At 38.2% G+C, this 24,370-nt stretch overlaps 1 protein-coding gene and 1 long non-coding RNA gene across 9 annotated transcripts in view; one reads left to right on the top strand and one right to left on the bottom strand.

Annotated features, from left to right (window-relative positions):
- The window catches only part of LOC147580344 (uncharacterized), an 87,023-nt gene extending 78,239 nt beyond the window's left edge, over positions 1-8,784 (top strand). For both annotated transcript variants that reach the window (XR_015252815.1, XR_015252814.1), the window contains exon 2: positions 8,530-8,784. This is a non-coding gene — a long non-coding RNA (uncharacterized LOC147580344). The remainder of the gene's footprint in view (positions 1-8,529) is intronic.
- Positions 1-24,370, bottom strand: part of LOC112855508 (uncharacterized) — a 167,898-nt gene that overhangs the window by 99,212 nt on the left and 44,316 nt on the right. The window lies entirely within an intron of this gene.

Raw genomic sequence — 24,370 nt, 5'->3', positions numbered from 1 at the left:
ACAGGCAATTAGTAGCCCTCTAAAAACCTAACAGGGATATGGGCATTTCCCATACCTTTAGAACACTGACAGATCTGACACACTGATGACTACTGGGGTCACTAAAACACACACACACACACACACACACACACACACACACACACACACACACACACACAGCAACTCAGGCAAACACAAAGGTTTGGGAGGCAACCAAGACTCAGGCTAAGCTGACTGATGAGGTTCATCTCCTACATGAGGCCAGTCTAACAATACTGGGAGAGGTGGCTATTTTACCTTATGCACAGAAACCAATACAGAACCATCAAGGAAAGTAAAGAAACAGGAAAATATGTTTGCAACAAAAGAACAAGCTAAATCTGCAGATACTGACCTTAATGAAATGGAGAGCAGTGATTTGTCCCATAAAGAGTTCAAAATAACAATAACAGAGGTGCTCAGTGAGATCAGGAGAGAAATGCATGAACAAAGTGAGAATTTCACAAAGAATACAAAATAGTACCAAACAATCATATGGATGAGCAATAACTGAACTGAAAAATTCAAAAGGGGGATTCAAAATCAGACTAAACCAAGTAGAACAAAGGATCAGTGACCTGGAAGACCGGACAGTGGACATCATCCAATCAGAGGAACAAAAAAAAAAAAAAAAAAAAGGAGAGATGATAGTTTAAGAGACTTCTGGGACACCAGCAAGAGGACAAGAGGACACCCATTCTCAGAAGGGGAAGAGAAAGAAAAAGGGACTGAAAGCTAATTCAAAAAACAAACAAACAAACAAACAAACAAACAAAAAACAATAGCTGAAAATTTCCTTCACCTAGAGAAAGACAGACATCCAGATCCAAGAAACCCAAAAAATGTCATAGATGGATCCAAAGAGACCCACACTGAGATACATTATAATTAAATTGTTAAAAGATGATGAAAGATTCTTAAAAGCAGCAAGAGAAAAGCAACCTTGTTACATACAACAAAACCCACATAAGACTTTGAGCAGATTTTTCAGGAGAAATCGTGAAGGCCAGAAGGGAATGGGATGATACAAAGTACTGAAAGAAAAAAAAATGGCAACCAAGAATACATCACCAAACAAAGTTGATCTGCAGCACTGAAGGAAAGATAAAAAAAGAGTTTCCTATAAACAAAAGGTGAAGGTGTTCATCAACAGACCACTCATATAAAAAATGTTAAAAGGAGGGGCGCCTGGGTGGCGCAGTCGGTTAAGCGTCCGACTTCAGCCAGGTCACGATCTTGCGGTCCGTGAGTTCGAGCCCCGCGTCAGGCTCTGGGCTGATGGCTCGGAGCCTGGAGCCTGTTTCCGATTCTGTGTCTCCCTCTCTCTCTGCCCCTCCCCCATTCATGCTCTGTCTCCCTCTATCCCAAAAATAAATAAACGTTGAAAAAAAAAATGTTAAAAGGAATCTTTCAAATTGAAATGAAAGGACACTAATAAGTAACATGAGAACATATGAAAGTATAAAATTCAGTGACAATATCTCTAATGAACATAGATGCAAAAAATCCTCAACAAAAAACTAGCAAATTAAATTCAGAACCACAACAGAAGAATCATACAACCTACTCAAGTGGACTTTATTCCTGGGATGCAAGGATGGTTCAACACATGCAAATCAATAAATACGATTCACCACATTAACAAAATGACAAAAATCCTACAATCAGCTCAATAGATGCAGAAAAAGCATTTGATAAAATTCAACATCCTTTCATAAGAAAAACTCTCAACAAGTTAGGTACAGAGTAAATGTACCTCAACATAATAAAGGCCTTATATGACAAGCCCATAGTTAACATCGTACTGAATGGTAAAAAGATAAAAGTATTTCGTCTAAGATCAGGAACAAGACAAGGATGGTCACTCTCACCACCTACTGTTTAACTCCAGCATAGTTAACTGTGTCATATTACTTTCAGGTGGACAAAATAATGATTCAATAATTCTAGACATCACCCAGTACACATCATAATTGCCCTCCTTAATCCCCATCTCCTAATTCACCCATTCGCCAACACACCTCCTCTCTGGTAACCATCAGTTCTGATACTTCAGAAACTGTTTCTTGGTTGGTCTCTTTTTTTTCCCCATTGCTCTTTTGGTTTATTTCTTAAATACCACATATGAGTGAAATCATGTGGTATTTGTCTTTCTCTGACTTATTTCACTTAGCATAATACTCTCTAGTTCCATTCATGTTGTTGTAAATGGCAAGTCTTCATTTTTTACATGGCTGAATAATTTTCCATTGTGTATATAAAACACCTCTTCTTGAACCATTCACAACTGATGGATACTCGGGGGAATTCCATATTTTGACGGTTGTAAATAATGCTGCAATAAACAAAGGGGTGCATTTATCCCTTTGATTTAGTATTTCTGTATTTTGGGGATATCCACTAGTGTAATTGTTGGATCCTAAAGTAGCTCTACTTTAAACTTTTTGAGGATACTCCATACTGTCTTCCAGAGTTGCGGCACCAGTTTGCATTCCCACCAACAGTGCAAGAGGGTTCCCTTTTCTCCACATCCTCGCCAAAACCTGTCATTTCTTGTGCTTTTGATTTTAGCCGTTCTGACAGGTATGGGGTGATAGGTCATTATAGTGTTGATTTGCATTTCCCTGATGATGAGTGATGTTGAGCATCTTTTTATGTCTCTAGGCCATTTCTGTGTCTTCTCTGGAGAAATGTCTATTCATGTCTTCTCCCCATTTTCTTTGAATTGTTTGTTTTTGGGGGTGTTTACTTGTATCAGTTCTTTATATATTTTGGATATTAACACTTTATCAGATGTCATTTGCAAATATCTCCTCCCATTCTGTCAGTTGCCTTTTAGTTTTGTTGGTTGTTTCCTTTGCTGTATAGAACCTTTTTGTTTTGATGGAATCCCAATGATTTTTTATTTCTCTTCCCTCAGGAGACCTATCAAGAAAAATGTTGCTACAGCCCATGTCAGAGACATTACTGCCTGTGCTCTCTTCTAGGATTTTTATGGTTTCAGGTCTCACATTCAGGTCCTTAATCTATTTTGTTTATTTTTGTGCATGGTGTAAGAAAGTGGTCCAGTTTCATTTTTTTGCATGTTGCTGTCCAGTTTTCCCAACACCAATTGTTGAAGAGACCATCTTTTCCCCACTGGATATCCTTTCCTACTTTGTTGAAAAGTAATTGGCCATATAATTGTTGGTTCATTTCTGGGTTTTCTTTTCTGTTCTATGTGTCTCTTTTTGTGCCAGTACCATACTATTTTGATCACTATAGCTTTGTAATATATAATATAGTCTGGAATTGTGATACACTCCAGCTCTGCTATTCTTTTTCAAGGTTGCTTTGGCTATTCAGGGTCTTTTCTGGTTCCATATTAATTTTAGGATTCTTTGCTTTAGTTCTGTAAAAACTATTGTTTGTGTTTTGATAGGGATTGCATTAAATGTATAGATTGCTTTGGCTACATAGACATTTTAACAATATTTTTTCTTCCAATCCAAGAACATGAAATGTCTTTCCATTTCTTTGTATCATCTTCATTTTCTTTCATCAATGTTTTATGCTTTTCAGAGTACATATATTTCACCTCTTTGGGTAGGATTATTCCTAGGTATCTCATTATTTTGGGTGCACTTGTAAATAAGATTATTTCCTTAATTTCTCTTTCTGCTGCTTCATTATTATATCTGGAAATGCAACAGATTTCTACACATTGATTTTGTATCCTGCACCATTACTGAATTCATTTATCAGTTCTAACAGTTTTTTGGTAGTGTCTTTTGGGTTTTCTATGTAGTGCATCATGTCATCTGCAAATATATAGTCAAAGTTTTACTTCTTCCTTACCAAGTCAGATGCCTTCTATTTCTTTTTGTTGTCAGATGCTGTAGCTAGGACTTCCAGTAGTGTCTTGGATAAAAGTGATGAGACAGACTGAACATCCTTGTCTTGTTCCTGACAAAGCTCTGTTTCTCCTAGTGAGTATGATGATTGTTGTGGGTTTTCCAAATGTAGTCTTGATTATTGTGAGGTATACTCTCTGTAAACCTACTTTGTTGAAGACATTTATCATGAATTAATGTACTTGTCAAATATTTTTCTGTATCAGAATTATCATATGGTTTTATCTTTCCCCTTTTGATATATCATGTTGATTGATTTACAAAACTGAACCACCCTTGCATCCTGGGAATAAATCCACTTGATTGTGATAACTAAATTTTTTAATATATTATTGGATACAGTTTGCTAGTATTTTGTCAAGGATTTTCACAACTATATTCACCAGATTTATTGGCCTGTAGTTCTCTGTTTTGTGGTGCCTTTATCTAGTTTTGGTATTAGGTCACTCTCACCACTTTTATTCACAGTACTGGAAGCCCTACCCAGGGCAATTAGGCAAGAAAAAGATTTAATAGGTATACAAATCAGAAAGAAAGAAATACAGCTCTGTTTCTAGAGGACATACTGTATATAAAAAGCCAACACACTCCAACAAGAAAAACTGTTAGAAGAAATCAATGAATTCACTAAAGTTGCAGGATACAAAATCAATATATAAAAATCTAGGTGTGCTAGAGAGGTGGAAGATAGTGGTAGAGGAGAGCTCTAAGCTTGTCTTGTCCCACAAAAACAACTAGATAACTATCAAATCAGCCTAAATACCCCAGAAATCGACCTGAAGAGTAACAGAACAAACTTCACAACTAAAGGAAGAAAGGAGGCCACATTGAAGAAGGTAGGAAGTACAGCGATGTGGTTCAGGGGAAAAAGGGATCATGGATGCTGCAGAGAGAAGGGAGCCAAGGCCACTGAGAAGTATGAGACAAACACACAGGGGAATGCACAAGGACAACATTTTCCCAAAAGCACTGGCTTGAAAAACAAGAGGGGCTGAATTTCGTGAGTTCTTACAACCAGTGGGGCTTAAAGCCTGGAGTATTAAAGATCAGTCATCTTTGCTGGGATAGACCCCAGAGGGCACTGTGCTACTCCTGGAGCTAAGGCAGGCAAAAAAATCCAGGGGCAGATAGTGCGGAGACTGTGATCTGAAGAATGCCTAAGGACGGCGGAGGGGAGGTGCGGGGGGGGGGGGGGGGCATTGTTTGCTTTTCTGGGAGCACATCCCTGAGAAGCAGCATTCATGGAGATGCCTCTCCGGGAACAAAGGAGCTGGCTGGCACCATGTCCCTATACCGTCGATCACATAAATACAGTAAATACACATAAATACACTGGCTGCCAAACTTTCTTATACCAAGCCTCACACCACAGTGTGCTGGTGGGATGACTCTTCACAGTCAAGCTTGCCTTAGTCCCAGTGCAGAAGGCCTTTCCCCAATAACACCAGCATAAACCCCTGCCCACATCACATCTCCCGACCAAAGAGTTCTGCAGGACCTCAGTTCTGGTGTAACTGGTATCAAGTCTCATTTCACAACCAGACAAGAGCACATCTAGTTAAAACTTGTCACACTCAGACCAGGAACAAAACACTGCCCACAATAGGCAAAGATAGCATTTGTAGATCTGAAGCATCTGAAGGACGGAGCAGCTAAAACACAATAGCAGAGCACACGCAGCACACACCAGAGACACGCCCTTAAAATGCCAGGCCCTGGGCACTACATGAACTCTTCTTCATAAGACCATTACTTTTGGAGTAGGAGACATAACTGGATTTTCAAAATTATAGAAGAAGGCAGAGACCTAAACAAAATGCCAAGACAGAGGAATTCATCCCAAATGAAAGAACTAGATAAGGCTAGGGCCAGACATCTAAGTGAAGAGATGTAAGTAACATGTCTGATGGAGAATTTAAAGCAACAATCATAAAGATACTCACTGAGCCTGAGAAAAGAATAGAAGACATCAGTGGGACCTTTACAACAGAGATGAAAGAGTTAGGAAACAATCAGAGATGAACAATGCAAGAAATGAGATTGTAAATAGCTTGATGCAATGAACAACAGGCTGGAAGAATAAGAGAAACAAATTAGTGAACTAGAAGATAAAATAATGGAAAATAATAAAGCTGAACAAAACAGAGACAGAATTGTGCAACATGAGAATAGACTTAGGGAACTCAGTGACCCCATGAAATGTAATAACATATGTATTATAGGAGTCCCAAGAAGAAGAGAAAAGGGGACAGAAAATTAATTTTTGACTACTGAAAGATTTTATTCTCACTACTCAAAATGAAGAATACTGTTTTAGTATTCAATGTCTTAGACACAGCACATTCAGAGATGTCAAAATAATGCAAATAACTGATCCATATTCATCCTTCTCAGGAGCATCCTTGTTCATTATGGTTCAGAGGTGCTACACTCCCAGGTTCAACCCTATTTCTATACATTCTCTTCTGTGGAGATCTCATCCATTCCCATGGCTTCAATTATTACTGTATTGAAAAGATTCTCATTTGTTATTTACAGCCCTAATCATTCTGATAAAGCTCCACTTTTGAAGACTTAAATGTAAGTACCCTACTGCTACCTTAAAGTCAAAACACATCATTAAACCAACAAATGCTTACTGAGTCCTTACTTTATACCAGGCAAGGAAAGCTACACAAAAGAATTAAAACAATTTTGAGGGGTGCCTGAGTGGCTCAGTCGGTTGAGCTTCCGACTTCGGCTCATGTCATGATCTCATGGTTGATGAGTTCGAGCCCCATGTCCGGCTCTGTGCTGACAGCTCAGAGCCTGGAGTCTGCTTCGGATTCTGTGTCTCCCTCTCTCTCTGCCCCTCCCTTGTTCATGCTCTGTATCTCTCTGTCTCAAAAATAAATAAACATTAAAAAAATATATTAAAAAAAAGAATCAAAACAATTTTCTACTCTTAATTTTCTACTGAGTATATACAGTCTAGTTGATGAAAAACACAAAAACTTCAACAGTAAATGTATAGTCCTACAAAGCAGCTTATATATACCATATATACATAAATTACACAGTTAATTGCTATAGTACATTGTTATAATATTGAGAGTTCCCAATTACCCATCAATTTACATTAATAAAAACAAAATCTCGAAAAATCCTTGCAACCTTGGAGAAAGCAAAGATTTATTAGAATATAAAAATATTGGGGTGCCTGGGTGGCTCAGTCGGTTGAGCATCCGACTTTGGCTCAGGTCATGGTCTTGCAGTCCATGAGTTCGAGCCCCGCATCAGGCTCTGGGCTGACAGCACAGAGCCTAGAGCCTGCTTCTGATCCTGTGTCTCCCTCTCTCTCTGCCCCTCCCCTGCTCATGCTCTGTCTCTCTCACTCTCAAAAATGAATAAATGTTAAAAAAAAAAGAATATAAAAAATTTGAACCATAAAAAAATTGATAAATTGACTTGATCAAAATAAAAATGTTTGCTTAACACGATTAAGAAAATGGAAAGGGAAGCCATAGACTGGGAGACATATTTCTTACACAAGTATCTGACAAAAGATTTGTATTATAATATATAATTTTATTTTATTTTTTTTATTTTTTATTAAAAAAAAATTTTTTTTTTCAACATTTATTTATTTTTGGGACAGAGAGAGACAGAGCATGAACGGGGGAGGGGCAGAGAGAGAGGGAGACACAGAATCGGAAACAGGCTCCAGGCTCTGAGCCATCAGCCCAGAGCCTGACGCGGGGCTCGAACTCACGGACTGCGAGATCGTGACCTGGCTGAAGTTGGACGCTTAACCAACTGTGCCACCCAGGCGCCCCAATATAATTTTATATATTATCATAAATATTAGTTAATAATTCTGCTAGTATATAGTATATATTTACATATTAAAATATGTATATATGTGAAGTATTGCAACTATTTCACATATATATGAACTATTTTTAAAAATGGGCAAAGGGGTGCCTGGGTGGCTCAGTCGGTTAAGCGTCCGACTTCAGCTCAGGTCATGATCTCACGGTTCGTGGGTTTGAGCCCCGCGTCGGGCCCTGTGCTGACAGCTCGGAGCCTGGAGCCTGCTTTGGTTTCTGTGTCTCCCTCTCTCTCTGCCCCTCCCCTGCTCACGCTGTCTCAAAAATAAATAGATGTAAAAAAATTTTTTTTTTAAATGGGCAAAAAATGTGAAGCCATTTTAACCAAAGAAGATATATGAATAGTTAACAATCACATGAAAAAGATGCTCAGTATTATTAATCATCAGACAAAGACAACTCAAAACCATAGTAAAAATCTACATACCTGTTAGAATGTCTAAAATGAGAAAGGCCTGTCATCACTAGTGGAAGTATAAAGGGGTACAAAGACTTTGAGAAATAGTGTGATAGTTTCTTATAAATTTAAACAAATACCTACTATGGTAGAAAGCCTTTAAGGTGAACATCAGTGAATTCCATTTCTGATATTTATGCTATTTGTCTAATCTTCTCCTCTTGAATGTGGGCTAGACTTACTGGTTCACCTCTACAGAAGAAATATGACAGAAGTGATGAGATGTCGCATTCAAAACTAGATTATAAAGACTGTAGCTTATGTCTTATATGCTCTTTTTCCCTTTTAGATTGCTTTGCTCTGGGGGAATTCAGCTGCCACATAATGAGGCAGCTCCGTAGAAAAGCTCATATAACAAGGAACTAAGGACTGACAGCAGCCATATGTATTACCTTAGAAGTGGATTCTCTCTGTCAAGCCTTGCGATGAGCAAAGCCACAAATCACCTTGACGCCTTGACTGTCCTGAGCCAGAACTATCTCACTAAGTCATTGCTGTATTCCCCACCTTAAGAAACTGTGAGATAATAAATTTTTATTTTCAACTTCTGAGTATTTGTTATACAGCAATAAATAACTAATAAACCTAACATATAATCTAGAAATTCCACTCTTGTGTATTTCTCCAGGAGAAGTAAAAAACATTTCTGCATAAACATGTACGTGGGTATTCATTGTTCCCAACAGCCCCAAAATGGAAAAATGCAAATATCCATCAACAGGTGAAGGGATAAACTAGTATACATCAGAGTTACTCAGAAGGTCTGTTAAAGAACAGCCTGCTAGGCTCTACCCTCAGAGTTTCTAACTCAATAGGTCTGGTATACGGTCTGAGAATTTGCATTTGTAACAATTTGCCAGGTGATGCTAGTGCTGCTGGTCTTAGGCCACACTTTGAGAACCACCAGATTAGTCTACAATTTGAATGTCTATGGTATTCTGTGCTGTATAACATCTTTTAGTACTGAGTAGATCCAAAGGACACTACCAGGTTTATGAAGGGAATAAAATTCTTATAGGAAAAATGAAGAATGAATCATGTAAAGAAAAGATAAAAAGTAGAAACTCAAAAACTTTCTTCATTTACTACACTGGATTTTTCTTTAGTCTTTATAGTCTTTATATGAATATGCTTTATTTCCTTAACTGGACTATAGGTTTACTGAACCAGGAATTGCGTCTTAATCATCTTTATTCCTCTGTCTAATCTAGCCTGTTGCTTTATTAATGGTAGACGTTTAACAAATATTTTTTAGGAATTTATTGTTGATGGCTGACTGCTAGAGTCACTTATAATTACTTACATTTTACTAAAAATATTAGAACTTTGAATAATTATTAAGGCATTCTCTTGAAAGAGCATATCAGTCTTTCCATATTTCATTTTAATGTATATGAGTAAGGCAAATTATCACCACCTCAACCATCACCTTCTTAAATATAAGCTATATAGAAATATGTGTTTCAGGGGCACTTGGGTGGCTTAGTCAGTTAAGCATTCAACTCTTGGTTTAAGCTCAGGTAATGATCTCACGGTTCATGAATTCAAGCCCTGCATAGGGCTCTGCACTAACAGTGCAGAGCCTGCTTGGGATTCTCTCTTTCCCCTTTCTCTATGCCCCTACGTTGCTCATGCTTTCTCTCTCAAAATAAATAAACTTTAAAAAGTAAAAAATAAATAAAATAAATTAAAAAAATATTTGTTTCATGAACTCTAAAAAATAATTTTGTATGGAATGACATGGAATTCCCCAAATGAACATACCAGTCAGTGACATGCCTTTAAACCACATTTTTACAGGTTCTATAAGTTCCTCTGGTTCACCTTCTAAACATGAGAAAGAATGTTAGCTGCTACTAATCTTATCTCAAAAAAATTCATCAACCAGAAAACTTGCTGAAATTTTTCAATACCCATGATGGTTATGCCTTTGCAATATCCCAAACAGATTACAGTAGAAGAGCTAAGATGGTGCATTAAGTAGTAGGACCGTAGGCTTGCTACCTCCCCCAAACACAGCTAGAAAAATACTGAATACCCAAGAAATCAATCTGAGGACTGCCAGAACAAACTGCACACCTGGAGGGAGAGAGGAGGCTACGTTGTAGAAAGTAGCAGGTATGGAGATATGGTTTGTGGGGAGAGAGGAATTGAGGGGGCTGTGGAGGGAAAGGGTGCCTGGTCATAGACAGAAGTGAGAGAGAGGAGCACACAGGAGATCACACAAGGAAAACACTTCCCCAAAGCCATTGACTGGGAAAACAAAAGAGACTGATTTTCATGAGTTCTGATAACCAGCAGGGCTAAAAGACTAGAGTTTTAGAGGTCCATGCTGTGGCTGGTATAGAACCTGAGGGTGCTCCAGTGCTCCAGTAGAGAAGACAGGCAGGTAACCCGAGGGCAGAAGGCTCCATCTGAGGATTGCCTGAGACACACTGAGACAGATGGTTCTCCCTTCTTGGATCACATCTGAGAGAGGTGGCATTGCCTCTCAAGACAAAAGAACCAGCAGGTGCCACTTCCCTCCTTGTCCCTCAGCATAGGCACGGAGACACCTGCTGAGTTCCTGCCACACCAGGTCCCTCAAGTTCAAAGTTCTGGATCTCAGCAGACCTGGCTGGGATACAGCCCAAGATGCACTGCACTACTCCAGGCAGGCAAGCAACCCAGAGACAGACTACATGAGAACAGCCATCTGAGAACACCTAGAACTCATGATGCAAAATTGTTCCTTCTTCTAGAAGGGCTTCCCTGACAACAGCAGGCTTGAGCTCCCCTCTCCAGGGACAGAGGAGCACCCTGGCACCATTCCCCTCCTCAGCTTAAACTAACTTTGGTAAACAGCACAGTGCCAACATTGGCTGCCTAATCTGCTTACACCAACCCCCTTGCCTCCCCTGTGCTCTGCTGGTACTGCTTCTCTCCAGAAAGTGTACCTGAGAACCAGCACAATGGGCCCCTCCCCCAGAAGACCAGCACCTCTACAGGAACCATAGAGTTCTGCAAAGTTTCAGCTCTAGTGGAAATAGCATCCAGTCTCTTTTAACAGACACTCCAGAGCACACCTAGTTAAAACTGGCCATACTCTGGCCAAGATCCAAACACTACCCACTACAGGCAAGGAGAAACTCTGCAGATGACTAACCAAATAGATTACAGTCACAATAACAAGAAATTAAACAGAAAAACATCTCCTTTGAAGATAGTGGCTTAAAACTAGCATTTTTCTTTTCTTCCTGGAAAAACCAGACTCTACTGATTACTCCAGGTTACCAGCAAATTTTGAAATCAGGTAGTATCACTTCTCAGCCTTCTGGCTTAAGGCTGTAACAAGAGACAAAGAAGGGTATTACATAACAATAAAGGGGTCACTCCAACAAGAAGATCTATAGCAGTTGTAAATATCTATACACCCAATGTGTATAACACTTAAAAAAATATATTAACAGACATCAGGGGAGAAATTGATAGTAATATAATAACAATACACTAAATCAATGGCTAGATCAGATAAGGCAACAGTGGCTTTGAACAACCAAGCAGGTCAGATGACTTTATACCGAACCGTCTAAAAAGAAGAGAATCTACATTCTTTTCAAGTGAACATGGAACATTCTCCAAGATAAGTCACATCTTAGGCCACAAAACTCAATAAACTTAAGACAACTGAAATCTGATATATCAAGCAGCTTTTCTGGCCACAATGGCATAAAACTAGATAGAAACCAATTACAAAAACAAAACAAAACTGTAAAAAAACCCACAAATGCATTAAGGCTAAACAACATGCAACTAAACAGTTAATTGGTCAATGAAAAAAATCAAAGAAAAAATTGAAAAATACCTGGAGACAAATGAAAATGGAAACAATTCAAAATCTTTCAGACACAGTAAAAGTAATTCTAAGAGGGAAGTTTATAGTGATACAGGCCTATCTCAAGAAACAAGAAAAAAATTCAACAATCTAACCTTCCACCTAAAGGAACTAAAAAAAGAAGAGCAAAGCACAAAGTTACTAGATGGAAGGAAGATCAGAATGGATATAAGTGAAATACAAATTAAAAATTATATAGAAAAGATCAATGAAATTAAGAACTGGTTCTTTGAAAAGATACGCAAAATTGATAAACCTTTAGCGAGATTCATCTAAAAAAGAGAGTGGACTCAAACAAAATCAGAAATGATACCACGTGATTTCACTCATATGTGGAACTTAAGAAACAAAGAAAAAAGGAGAAAGAGACAAAACAAAAAGAAGGACTCCTTTAACTATAGAGAACAAACTGATAGTTACCACAGGTGAGGTTAGGTGGGGGATGGGTGAGATAGATGAAGGGGATTAAGAGTACATTTACCTTTTTAAAAAATGTTTATTTATTCTGATAGAGAAAGAGCTCACGCACACTCATGAACAGGGGAGGAGCATGGGTGCCTGAGTGGTTCAATTGGTCAAGCTTCCAACTTCAGCTCAGGTCATGATCTCATGGTTCATGGGTTCAGGCCCTGCATCCGGCTTTGTGCTGATAGCTCAGAGCCTGGAACCTGCTTCAGATTCTGTGTCTCCCACTCTCTGCCCCTCCCCTATTTGACTCTGTCTCTCTCAAAAATAAATAAAACATTTAAAAAATTGTTTTTAAACAAGGGAGGAGCAGAGAGAGAGGGAGAGAGAATCCTAAGCAGGCCTTACATTGTCAGCACAGAGCCCGATGCAGTTCTCAATCCCACGAATGACCTGAGCTGAAATCAAAAGTTGGACACTTAACTGACTGAGACACTCAGGCAACCCAAGACTATACTTATTTTGATGATCAGTATACTGTATACCTGAAACTAATATAATACTGTATGATTATATTTACCATGGTGGAATCAAAATTTTTAAAGTTAAGATACAAAAACTGAGTAACAATAAAATCAGAAAAGAAAGAAATTACAACTAATGTCACAGAAATGAAAAGGATAAAAGACTACTCTGAAAAATTATAAGGTAACAAATTGGACAACCTAAAAGAGGTGGATAAATTCCTTGAAACATATGATCTTCCAAGACTTACTCAGGAAGAAGTGGAAAACTTGAACAAATTACTAGTAATGAAAATGAATTGGTAATCAAAATACTCATAACAAAAAAACGTCCAGGACCACACTACTTCACAGGTGAATTCTATCAAATATTTAACATTTATTTATTTTTAAGAGACAGAGAGAGACAGAGCGTGGGTAGGGGAGGGGCAGAGTGAGAGGGAGACACAGAATCCAAGCAGGCTCCAGGCTCTGAGCTGTCAGCATAGACCCCGATGTAGGGCTCAAACTCATGAGCCACGAGATCATGACCTGACCTGAAGTCAGACACTTAACCAACTGAGCCACCCAGGTGCCCCTATCAAACATTTAAAGAAGAGTTAAAGTCTCAGAGTTAAGATGGCAGAGCACCATAGAGACCCTGAGCTTGTCTTGTCCCTGAAACACAGCTAGATCAGCACCAAACAATTTTGAATACCTAGGAAACTGATCTGAGGTTAAACGCAACAATAAGCATAATGTCAACCAAAGAACTTGGCAGGTACATGGTGCAGAGAGATGAACTGGGGAAGAGAAAGGCTGCAGAGGTTAGGGAGCTGTTTTCTTGGAGAGAGGACCAAGAGTGAAAGAAAAAGGGGGAGAATGTGGTGCACTGGGATCATGCAAGAGAAGCATTCCCCCCCAAAAGTAGCCAGAGACAAAGAGTGAAAACACTCGCAGGGGACTGAACAAGAAATCTGTTCCCCAAAACCATTGATGGGGAGAAAGGAGAGGGTTTCAATATCAACAGGATTCTATAAACAGTGGAGTGGAGAGTCTGAAGTTTCGGGGCTCAGTGCCTGGCGGTGCTATGGTGAGGAAGCTGGATGGATCCCCAAGAGCAGGCAGCACAATCTGAGGGGTCCCTGTGCCACATGGGGAGAAGCAATTCTCCTGAATGGAATGCATCTGGTAGACACTATATGGCCTCCCCACAGGCAAAGGTCTCAGCGGACCCCAGAGAGTAGCCATATTTGCTGGTATTGGAACAAAGATGCCAGAGTGCGGTAAAACCTGGTGTCAGCTGTGTGTTGTGACTTGCCATAATGTGTGATCCCCTGCCACTGCGCACTCACATGAACGTTTTCTGGGGCAAGCCAGCACCCAGCCATTGCTCAGTGAAACATCCCCAGACAGATGGCGTGGGTCCAAGCCACAGGGTTCTCTGAAGTGTGGGGTAATCACATCTCAGATAAAACTCTGGAGGGAATTGCCATCTGGCAATGGACAGCTTGGACATGGACAGGTAGAGGCAGGGAGTAGACAAAGACCTGAGACAGAGGAGGGGTGCTTGATCCTGGGTTGGTGAGAGTGCAAAGCTCCTGTGCCAGGTACAAGGGAGATGAGCAAAGCCACTTCCACCTCTCCCCCACACACATATCTGGGCACACACATTCCCACCCCAAAAAGCTAAGCAACACCACCTAGTGGAGAATGGAGCTGTTACACAAAGCTCCACCCAACTGCACCCTCCAAGCACATCCCCCAGAAGACAAGCCCAAGTCAGTCCACCTACTTAGTGTATGGACTATAGAGTCATACTGTAGTTTCAGTTCTAGGGAATCTGGATATAACTTCATTTGGGTCTCATTCTGTTTGCTGATTCACTTATTTGTTGTTTTTCTTTGTTTCTATTTTTTGCTTAAAAATTGTTTTCATTCTTTCTCTTTCTTAAGATAAAGAGAGAAAAAAATTTTTTTTCCTTTTAAAAAAAAATTTTTTTAGTGTTTATTTATTTCTGAGACAGAGAGAGACAGAGCATGAGTGGGGGAGGGGCAGAGAGAAAGGGAGACACAGAATCCGAAGCAGGCTCCAGTCTCTGAGCTGTCAGCATAGAGCCAGATGCGGGGCTTGAACTCACAAAATGTGAGATCATGGCCTGAGCTGAAGTCAGTTGCTCAACTGACTGAGCCACCCAGGCGCCCCTTTTTCCCTTAAAAAAATTTTTTTATTCTATTTCCTTTCCTTTCCTTTATTCTATTTTATTATATAATTTTTAAAATTTTTTATTTTCTTACCTTTTTATTCCTTTCCCTTTTTTCTCTGGTCTATCAAGCTTCTTTCAACAATAACACTGAAACACACCTAGGATCAAGGTGCCTATTTGATTTTTTATTTTGTTTTTAATTTTTTTATTTTAATTTTTAATTTTATTAATTGTTTCTTCCTCTAAAATGACAAAATGAAAAATTCACCCCATATGAAAGAGGAAAAAATGACAGTCAAGGACTTAACACAGATGGAAGATGTCTGAACTAGAAGTTAGAACCATGAAAATAATACTACCTGGGTTGAAAAAGGAATAAATGACACCAGAGAATCCCTTTCTACTCAGATAAAATATACAAAATCTAGTTGGGCCAAAATTGAAAATATTAAAACTGAGATGCAATCTCAAATAGATGCCACAAGGGTAAGGATGGACCAAGTAGAGCAGCAAATCAGCAATACAGACGATAAAGTTATAGAGAATAATAAAGGAGGAAAAAGAGGGAAACAAATGCAAAAGATCATGAACAAGACTCAGAGAACTCAGTGACTTATTTAAAAGGAATAACATCCAAATCATAAGAGTCCTAGAAGATGAAGAGAGAGAAAACAGGGCAGAAGGTCAATGTCAGCAAATGATAGCAAAAAAGTTTCCTAATCTGGGAAAGGACATGGACATCAAAACCCAAGAGGCACAGAGAACTCCCATTAGATTCAACAAAAACCGACCATCACCAAGGCGTATCACAGTCAAATTCACAAAATACATAGACAATGAATGAATTGTGAAAGCAGTAAGAGAAAAAAGTCCTTAAACTATAAGGGAACACATATCAGCAGACCTATCCATAGAAACTAGGCAGGCCAGAAAGGACTGGCAAGATATATTCAATATGCTGAATCAGAAAAATACGCAGCCAAGAATTCTTTTCTTTTTCAATATATGAAGTTTATTGTCAAATTGGTTTCCATACAACACCCAGTGCTCATCCCAAAAGGTGCCCTCCTCAATACCCATCACCCACCCTCCCCTCCCTCTCACCCCCCATCAACCCTCAGTTTGTTCTCAGTTTTTAAGAGTCTCTTATGCTTTGGCTCTCTTCCACTCTAACCTCTTGTTTTTTTCCTTCCCCTCCCCCATGGATTTCTGTTAAGTTTCTCAGGATCCACATAAGAGTGAAACCATATGGTATCTGTCTTTCTCTGTATGGCTTATTTCACTTAGCATCACACTCTCCAGTTCCATCCATGTTGCTACAAAGGGCCATATTTCATTCTTTCTCATTGCCACATAGTACTCCATTGTGTATATAAACCATAATTTCTTTACCCATTCATCAGTTGATGGACATTTAGGCTCTTTCCATAATTTCAGCCAAGAATTCTTTATCCAGCAAGGCGCTCATTCAAAAAAGAAGGAAAGAGTTTCCCAGACAAACAATAACTAAAGGAGTTTGTGACCAGTGAACAGCCCTGCAAGAATTTTAAAAGGGACTCTTTGAGTGAAGAAAAGACAAAGCAAAACAAAAAAGAACAAAAACAACAAAGACTAGGAAGGACCACAGAACATTACCAGAAACACCAACTCTATAGGCAACACAATGGCACTAAATACATACCTTTCAGTACTCACTCTAATGTAAATAGACTAAATGCTCCAATCAAAAGATATAGGATATCAGAATGGATAACAGAACAAGACCCATCTATATGCTGCTTACAAGTAACTCATTTTAGACCTAAAGACACCTGCAGGTTGTAAGTTAGAGGATGGAGAACCATCTATCATGTAAATGGTCATCAAAAGAAAGCTAGAGTAGCCATACATATGTCAGACAAACTAGATTTTAAAATAAAGACTGTAACAAGTGATGAAAAACAGCATTCTATCATAATTAAGGGGTCTAGCCACCAAGAAGATCTAATAATTGTAAACATTTATACTCCAAATGTGAGAGCACCCAAATACATAAATCAATTAATCACAAACATAAACAAACTCATTGACAGTAATGTCATAATAGTAGGGGACTTCACCACCCCATTTACAACAATGGACAGATCATCTAAGCAAAAAAACCAACAAGGAAACAATGGCTTTGAATGACACACTGGACTAGATGGACCTAATAGGTATATTCAGAACATTTCTTCCTAAGGCAGCAGAATACACATTCTTCTCCAGTGCACATGGAACATTCTCCAGAAGAGGTTGAATATTGGGTCACAAATCAGCCCTCAACAAGTGCAAAAAGATCAAGATCATACCATGCATATTTTCAGACCACAAAGTTATGAAAATCTAAATCAACCACAAGAAAAAATTTGGGAAGATATGAATACTTGGAACTAAAGCATCCTACTAAAGAATGAATGGGTTAACCAAGAAATTAAGGAGGAAATTAAAAAGTACATAAAAGCCAAAGAAAATGAAAACACCACAGTCCAAAACTTTGGGATGCAGCAAAGGAGGTCAAAAGACGGAAGTACATAGCAATTCAGGCCTCCCTAAAGAGGGAAGGTGTCAAATACACAACCTAACCCTAACCTTACACCTAAAAGAGCTGGGGGGAAAAACCCAGCAGATAAAGCCCAAAACCAGCAGAAGAAGGGACATAATAAAGATTAGAGCAGAAAGCAATGATATTGAAATCAAAAGAAAAAAAAACCAGAACAGATCAATGAAACCAGGAGCTGGTTCTTTGAAAGAATTAACAAAACTGATACCCCCCACCCCCCAGCCAGATTAGTCAAAAAGAAAAAGGAAAGGATCCAAATAAATAAATTCACAAATGAAAGAGGAGAGAACATAACCAACAATACAGAAATACAAGCAATAATAACAGAATAGTATGAGCAATTAGATGCCAACAAACTGGGCAATCTGGAAGAAATGGACAAATTCCTAGAGACCTATAAACTGCCAAAACTGAAACAGGAAGAAATAGAAAGTTTGAACAGACCCATAGCCTGAAAGAAATTGAATCAGTAATCAAAAATCTCCCAACCAACAAGAGTCCAGGGACTTTAGGAGGGAATTCTATGAAACATTTAAAGAAGAGTTAACACCTATTCTTTTGAAGCTGTTTCAAACAATACAAATGGAAGGAAAACTTCTAAACTCATTCTATGAGGCCAGCATTACCTTGATTCCAAAACCAGACAAAGACACCACTAAAAAGGAGATGATTTCCCTTTTGAACATGGATGAACATGGATGTAAAATTCTTAACAAGACACTAGACAACAAGATCCAACAGTATGTTAAAAGAATTATTCACCATGATCAAGTGGGACTTATTCCTGAGCTGCAAGCCTGGTTCAATATCCATAAATCAAACAATGTGATACATCACATTAATAAAAGAAAGGATGAGAACCACATGATCCTCTCAACAGATGCAGAAAAAGCATTTCACAAAAGACAGCAAACTTTCTTGATAAAAACCCTCAAGAAAGTAGAGATATAAGGAACATACATCAAGATCATAAAGGCCATATATGAAAGACCCACAGCTAATATCATCCTCAATGGGGAAAAACTGAGAGCTTTCCTCCTGAGGTCAAGAACATGACAAGGATGTCCACTCTCACCACTGTGGTTCAACATAGTGTTGGAAGTCCTAGCCTCAGTAATTAGACAACACAAAGAAATAAAGGCATCCAAATCAGGAAGGAGGAAGTCAAATTTTCACTCTTTGCAGATGACATAATACTCTATGTGGAAAACCCAAAAGACTCTATCAAAAAACTGCTAGAACTGATACATGAATTCAGCAAAGTCATAGGATATAAAATCAATGTACAGAAATTGGTTGCATTTCTATACACCAATAATGAAGCAGCAGAAAGAGAAATCAAGGAATCAATGTCATTTACAATTGCACCAAAAACCAAAAGATACCTAAGGAATAAATCTAACCAAAGAGGTGAAAAATCTATACACTGAAAACTACAGAAAGCTTAGAAATAAATTGAAGACAAAAAAATTGAAAAACATTCCATACTCATGGATTAGAAGAACAAATATTGTTAAAATGTCAGTACTATGCAAAGCAATCTATATATATTCAATGAAATCCCTGTTAAAATAACACCAGCATTCTTCACAGAGTAGAACAAATAATTCTAAAACCTGTATGGAATCAGAAAAGACCCCAAATAGCCAAAGTAACGTGGAAAAAGAAAACCAAAGCTGGGGGCATCACAATTCTCAACTTCAAGCTGCATTTCAAAGCTGGAATCATTAAGACAGTATGGTACTGGCACAAACAGACAAATAGATCAATGGTCAATAGATCAACAGAATAGAGAACCTAGAAATGGACCCACAAATGTATGGCCAACTAATCTTTGACAAAGCAGAAAAGAGGACCCAAGGGAAAAAGAGTCTCTTCAGCAAATGGTGTTGGGAAAACTGGACAGCGACATGAAGCAGAATGAACTTGGACCACTTTCTTACACCATACAAAAAAATAAATTTAAAATGGATGAAGACCTAAACAAAAGATAGTAAACCATCAAAATGCTAGAGGCAATGACCTCTTTGACCTCGGCCACAGCAACTTCTTATTTGATATATCTCCAGAGGCAAGAGAAAAAGAAGCAAAAATGGACTATTGGGACCTCATCAAGATAAAAAGCTTCTTTTCCAACTATGTGAATGGAACTAGAGGGTATTATGCTAAGTGAAATTAGTCAGTCAGAGAAAGACAAATATCATATGACTTCACTCATATGAGGACTTTAACAGACAAAACAGATGAAACAAAAATAATATAAAAACAGGGAGGGGAAAAAAATAAGAGACTCATAAATATGGAGAACAACCACAGGGTTACTGGAGGGGGTGTGGGAGGGGGGATGGGCTAAATGGGTAAGGAGTTCTAAGGAATCTACTCCTGAAATCATTGTTGCACTATATGCTAACTAATTTGCATGTAAATTAAAAAAAATAAATTAAAAAAAAAAGGAGAGAAAAAGCTTCTTGTACAGCAAAGGAAAGAATCAGTAAAACTAAAAGGCAACCGATGGAATGGGAGAACATATTTGCAAATAATATATCAGATAAACGGTTAGTATCCAAACCTATAAAGAACTTATTGAACTTGACACTGAAAAAAAAAAAATCTAGTGAAGAAATGGGCAAAAGACATGAACAGACACTTTTCCAAAGAAGACATCCAGATGGCTAATAGATACCTGAAACATCACTTATCAAGAGAGAAATACAAATCAAAACCACAATGAGATACCACCTCACACCTGTCTGAATGGCTAAAATTAACAACTCATGAAACAGATGTTGGTGAGGATGTGGAGAAACAGGAACCCTTCTGCACTGCTGGTGAGAATGCAAACTGGTGTGGCCACTCTGGAAAACAGTATAGAGGTTCCTCAAAAAATTAAAAACAGAACTACCCTACAACCCAGTAATTGCAGTACTAGGTATTTATCCAAATGATACAAAAATGCTGATTTGAAGGGGCACATGCACCCCAATGTTTATAGCAGCACTATCAACAAGAGCCACAGTATGGAAAGAGCCCAAATGTCCATCAACTGCATATGGATAAAGAAGATGTGGTATATATATGTACAATGGCATATTACTTAGAGATCAAAAAAATGAAATCTTACCATTTGCAACATGGATGGAACAAGAGGGTATTATGTTAAGCTAAATAATTCAGTCAGAGAAAGACAAATATATGTTTTTACTCATATGTGGAACTTAAGAAACAAAACAGATGAAAATAGGGGAAGGGTAGCAAAAATAAGATAAAAACAGAGAGGGAGGCAAACCATAAGAGACTCTTAAATACAGAGAACAAACTAAGGGTGGCTGTGGGGTGTTGGGTGGGGGGATGGGTTAAATGGGTGATGGGAATTAGGGCACATGTTGGGATGAGCATTGAGTGTTATATGTAAGTGATGAATCACTAAATTATATTCCTAAAATCATTATTACACTATATGTTAACCAACTTGGATTAAAATAAAACTTAAGTTAAAATAAAATTTAAGTGGGGTGCCTGGGTGGCTCAGTCAGTTAAGTGGCCGACTTTGGCTCAGGTCATGATCTCACGGTCCATGAGTTCGAGCCCTGCATCAGGCTCTGTGCTGATAGCTCAGAGCCTGGAGCCTGCTTCTGTTTCTGTGTCTCCCTCTCTCTCTGCCCCTCCCCCATTTGTGCTCTGTCTCTCTGCCTTTCAAAAATGAATAAATGTTAAAAAGAAAAATTTTTTTTAAAATAAAATTTAAGTTAAATTTCATTTAATTTAAATAAAACAATAAAGAAGAGTTTATTTTTATTTTTTTACATTTTATTTTGTTTTTTATTTTTAAAAAAATTTAATGTGTATTTATTTTTGAGAGAGTGACAGACAGAGCATGAGTTGGGGAAAGGCAGACAGACGGGGAGACACAGAATCCAAAGCAGGCTCCAGGCTCTGAGCTGTCAGCACAGAGCCTGACGCGGAGCCTGAATTTATTAACAGTGAGATCATGACCTGAGCTGAAGTCTGACGCCCAACCAACTGAGCAACCAGGCGCTCCCCCCTTTTTTAATTACTTTTTTCTTTTTTTTTTTTAACTTTTTTAATGTTTATTTTTGAGAGAGAGAGAGACAGAGTATGAGCAGGGAAGGGGTAGAGAGACAGGGAGACACAGAATGTGAAGCAGCCTCCAGACTCTGAGCTGTCAGCACAGAGCCCAACATGGGGCTTGAACTCACGAACCGTGAGATCATTACCTGAGCCAAAGTTGGACACTTAACTGACTGAGCCACCCAGGCACCCCTACATTTTATTTATTTTTGAGACAGGGAGAGAGATAGAGCACAGTTGAGGAGGGACAGAGAGAGAGGGAGACACAGAATCCAAAGCAGGCTCCAGGCTCTGAGCTGTCAGCACAGAGCCTGATGCAGGGCTCGAACTCACAAACTGTGAGATCATGACCTGAGCTGAAGTTGGACACTTAACCAACTGAGACACCCAGGTGCCCCAAGAAGGGTTATCACCTACCCTTCCAAACTACTCCAAAAAACAGAAGAGTAAAGAACGCTGCCAAATTCATTCTACAAGGGCAGCAATACCCTGATACCAAAACTAGACAAAGACACCTCCAATAATAAATTACAGACCAATATCCCTGATAAAGGTAGATGAAAAATTCTCAATGCAATATCTCCAAAACAGAGTCAGCAATACACTAAAAAGATCATTCACCACAATCCAGTGGCATTTATTCTGAGGATGCAAGGATGGTTTAATATCTACAAATCAATCAATATAATATACATTATCAAAATGAAAGATTAGAATCCTGCAATCATCTGAATAGATGCAGAAAGAGCATCTGACAAAATTTAAGATCCTCTCATGATAAAAACTCTCAACAAAGTGGGTTTAGAGGGAAGAAACCTCAATGGCCATATATGAGCTACGTATTACAAACTCACAGTAAACACAATCAAAGATAAAAAACGAAAATCTCTTCTAAGATTAAAAACAGGACAAGGATGTACACTCTCACTACTTTTATTCAACACAGTATTAGAATTCCTAGTCAAAGCTATCAGATAAGAAAAAAATTAAAGGCATTCAAATTAGTGTAAAAAAACGAAAACTGTCACTATTTGCTGATGACATGATACTCTATGATACTATGTGTAGAAAACTCTAAATACTTCACCAAAAAAACTGTTAGAACTGAAAATTCAATAAAGCAGTAGGATGCAAAATTAATATACAGAAGTGTATTGCATTTCTATACACTAATAATGAGTTAGGAGAAAGAATAAATTTAACCAATGAGGTAAAAGGCCTGTACTCAGAAAATAGTAAGACATGAATAAAAGAAATTAAAGATGACACAAATAAATGGAAAGATTGGAAGTTAAAATGTCCATGTTACCTAAAGCAATCTACAGATTCAATGTAATCCCTAGCAAAATACCAATATTTTTCACAGCACTAGGAAAAATAATCCTATCATTTGTATAGAACCACAGAAGTCCCTGAATAGCCAAAGCAATCTTGAGAGAGAAAAAAAAAAACCTGAAATAACACAATCCCAGATTTCAAACTATATTACAAAGGTATAGTAATCAAAACAGTATTGTACCAGGACAAAAAAGACACATAGATCAACGGAACAAAATAGAGAGCCCAGAAATAAACCCGTGTTTATATGGTCAATTAATCTACAACAAAGGAGGCAAGAATATACAATGGGGAAAAGATGGTCTCTTCAATAAATGGTGTTGAGAAAACTGGACAACTACATGCAAAAGAATGAAACCAAACCATTTTCTTATATCATATACAAAAAGAAACTCAAATGAATTAAAGATCTAAATATTAGACCTGAAACCATAATACTTCTAAAAGAAAACATTGCCAGTAATCTCTTGGATGTCAGCCTTAGCAATATTTTTCTAGATCGGCCTCCTCAGGAAGGAAAACAATAGCAACAGTAAACTACATAAAATTAAAATTTCCTTGCAGAGTAATGGAAACCATCAACTAAATGAAAAGGCAACTTCAATGGGAGATTTTTGCAAATGATATACCTGATAAGGGGTTAATATCCATAATATATAAAGAACTCATACAATTCAACACCAAAAAAAAAACAAAACAAACAAACAAAAAAAACACCAATCAAATTAAAAGATAGGCAGAGGATCTGAACATTGTTCCAAAGAAGACTTATGGATGGTCAACAGACACATGAAAAAATGATTAATTTTTCATTGCAAAAGTCAGAAGATAACAAAATGATGTTTCAAGTGTTGAAAGAAAGACAGAAATTCCTAGAATTCATTTCCTAACAAAAATATTCTTGACAATGACACAAAGAAATTATACAAAATAGATATTTTAAAACAAAAGTTGAGGGATGCCTGGTTGGCTCAGTCAGTTAAACATCTGAATCTTGATTTCGGATCAGGTCATGATCTTGTGGTTAGTGAGATTGAATCAGATACTGAATCAGGCTCTGCACTGACAGCGTGGAGCCTACTTGGATTCTCTGCCTCTACCTCTCTTTCTGTCCCTCCCCCACCTGTGCACATG

Source organism: Puma concolor, chromosome B3, assembly GCF_028749965.1.
Source record: "Puma concolor isolate L17-30 chromosome B3, mPumCon1.1.hap2, whole genome shotgun sequence".
Taxonomy (NCBI): domain Eukaryota; kingdom Metazoa; phylum Chordata; class Mammalia; order Carnivora; family Felidae; genus Puma; species Puma concolor.
This window is presented reverse-complemented; position numbering and strand designations above follow the sequence as displayed.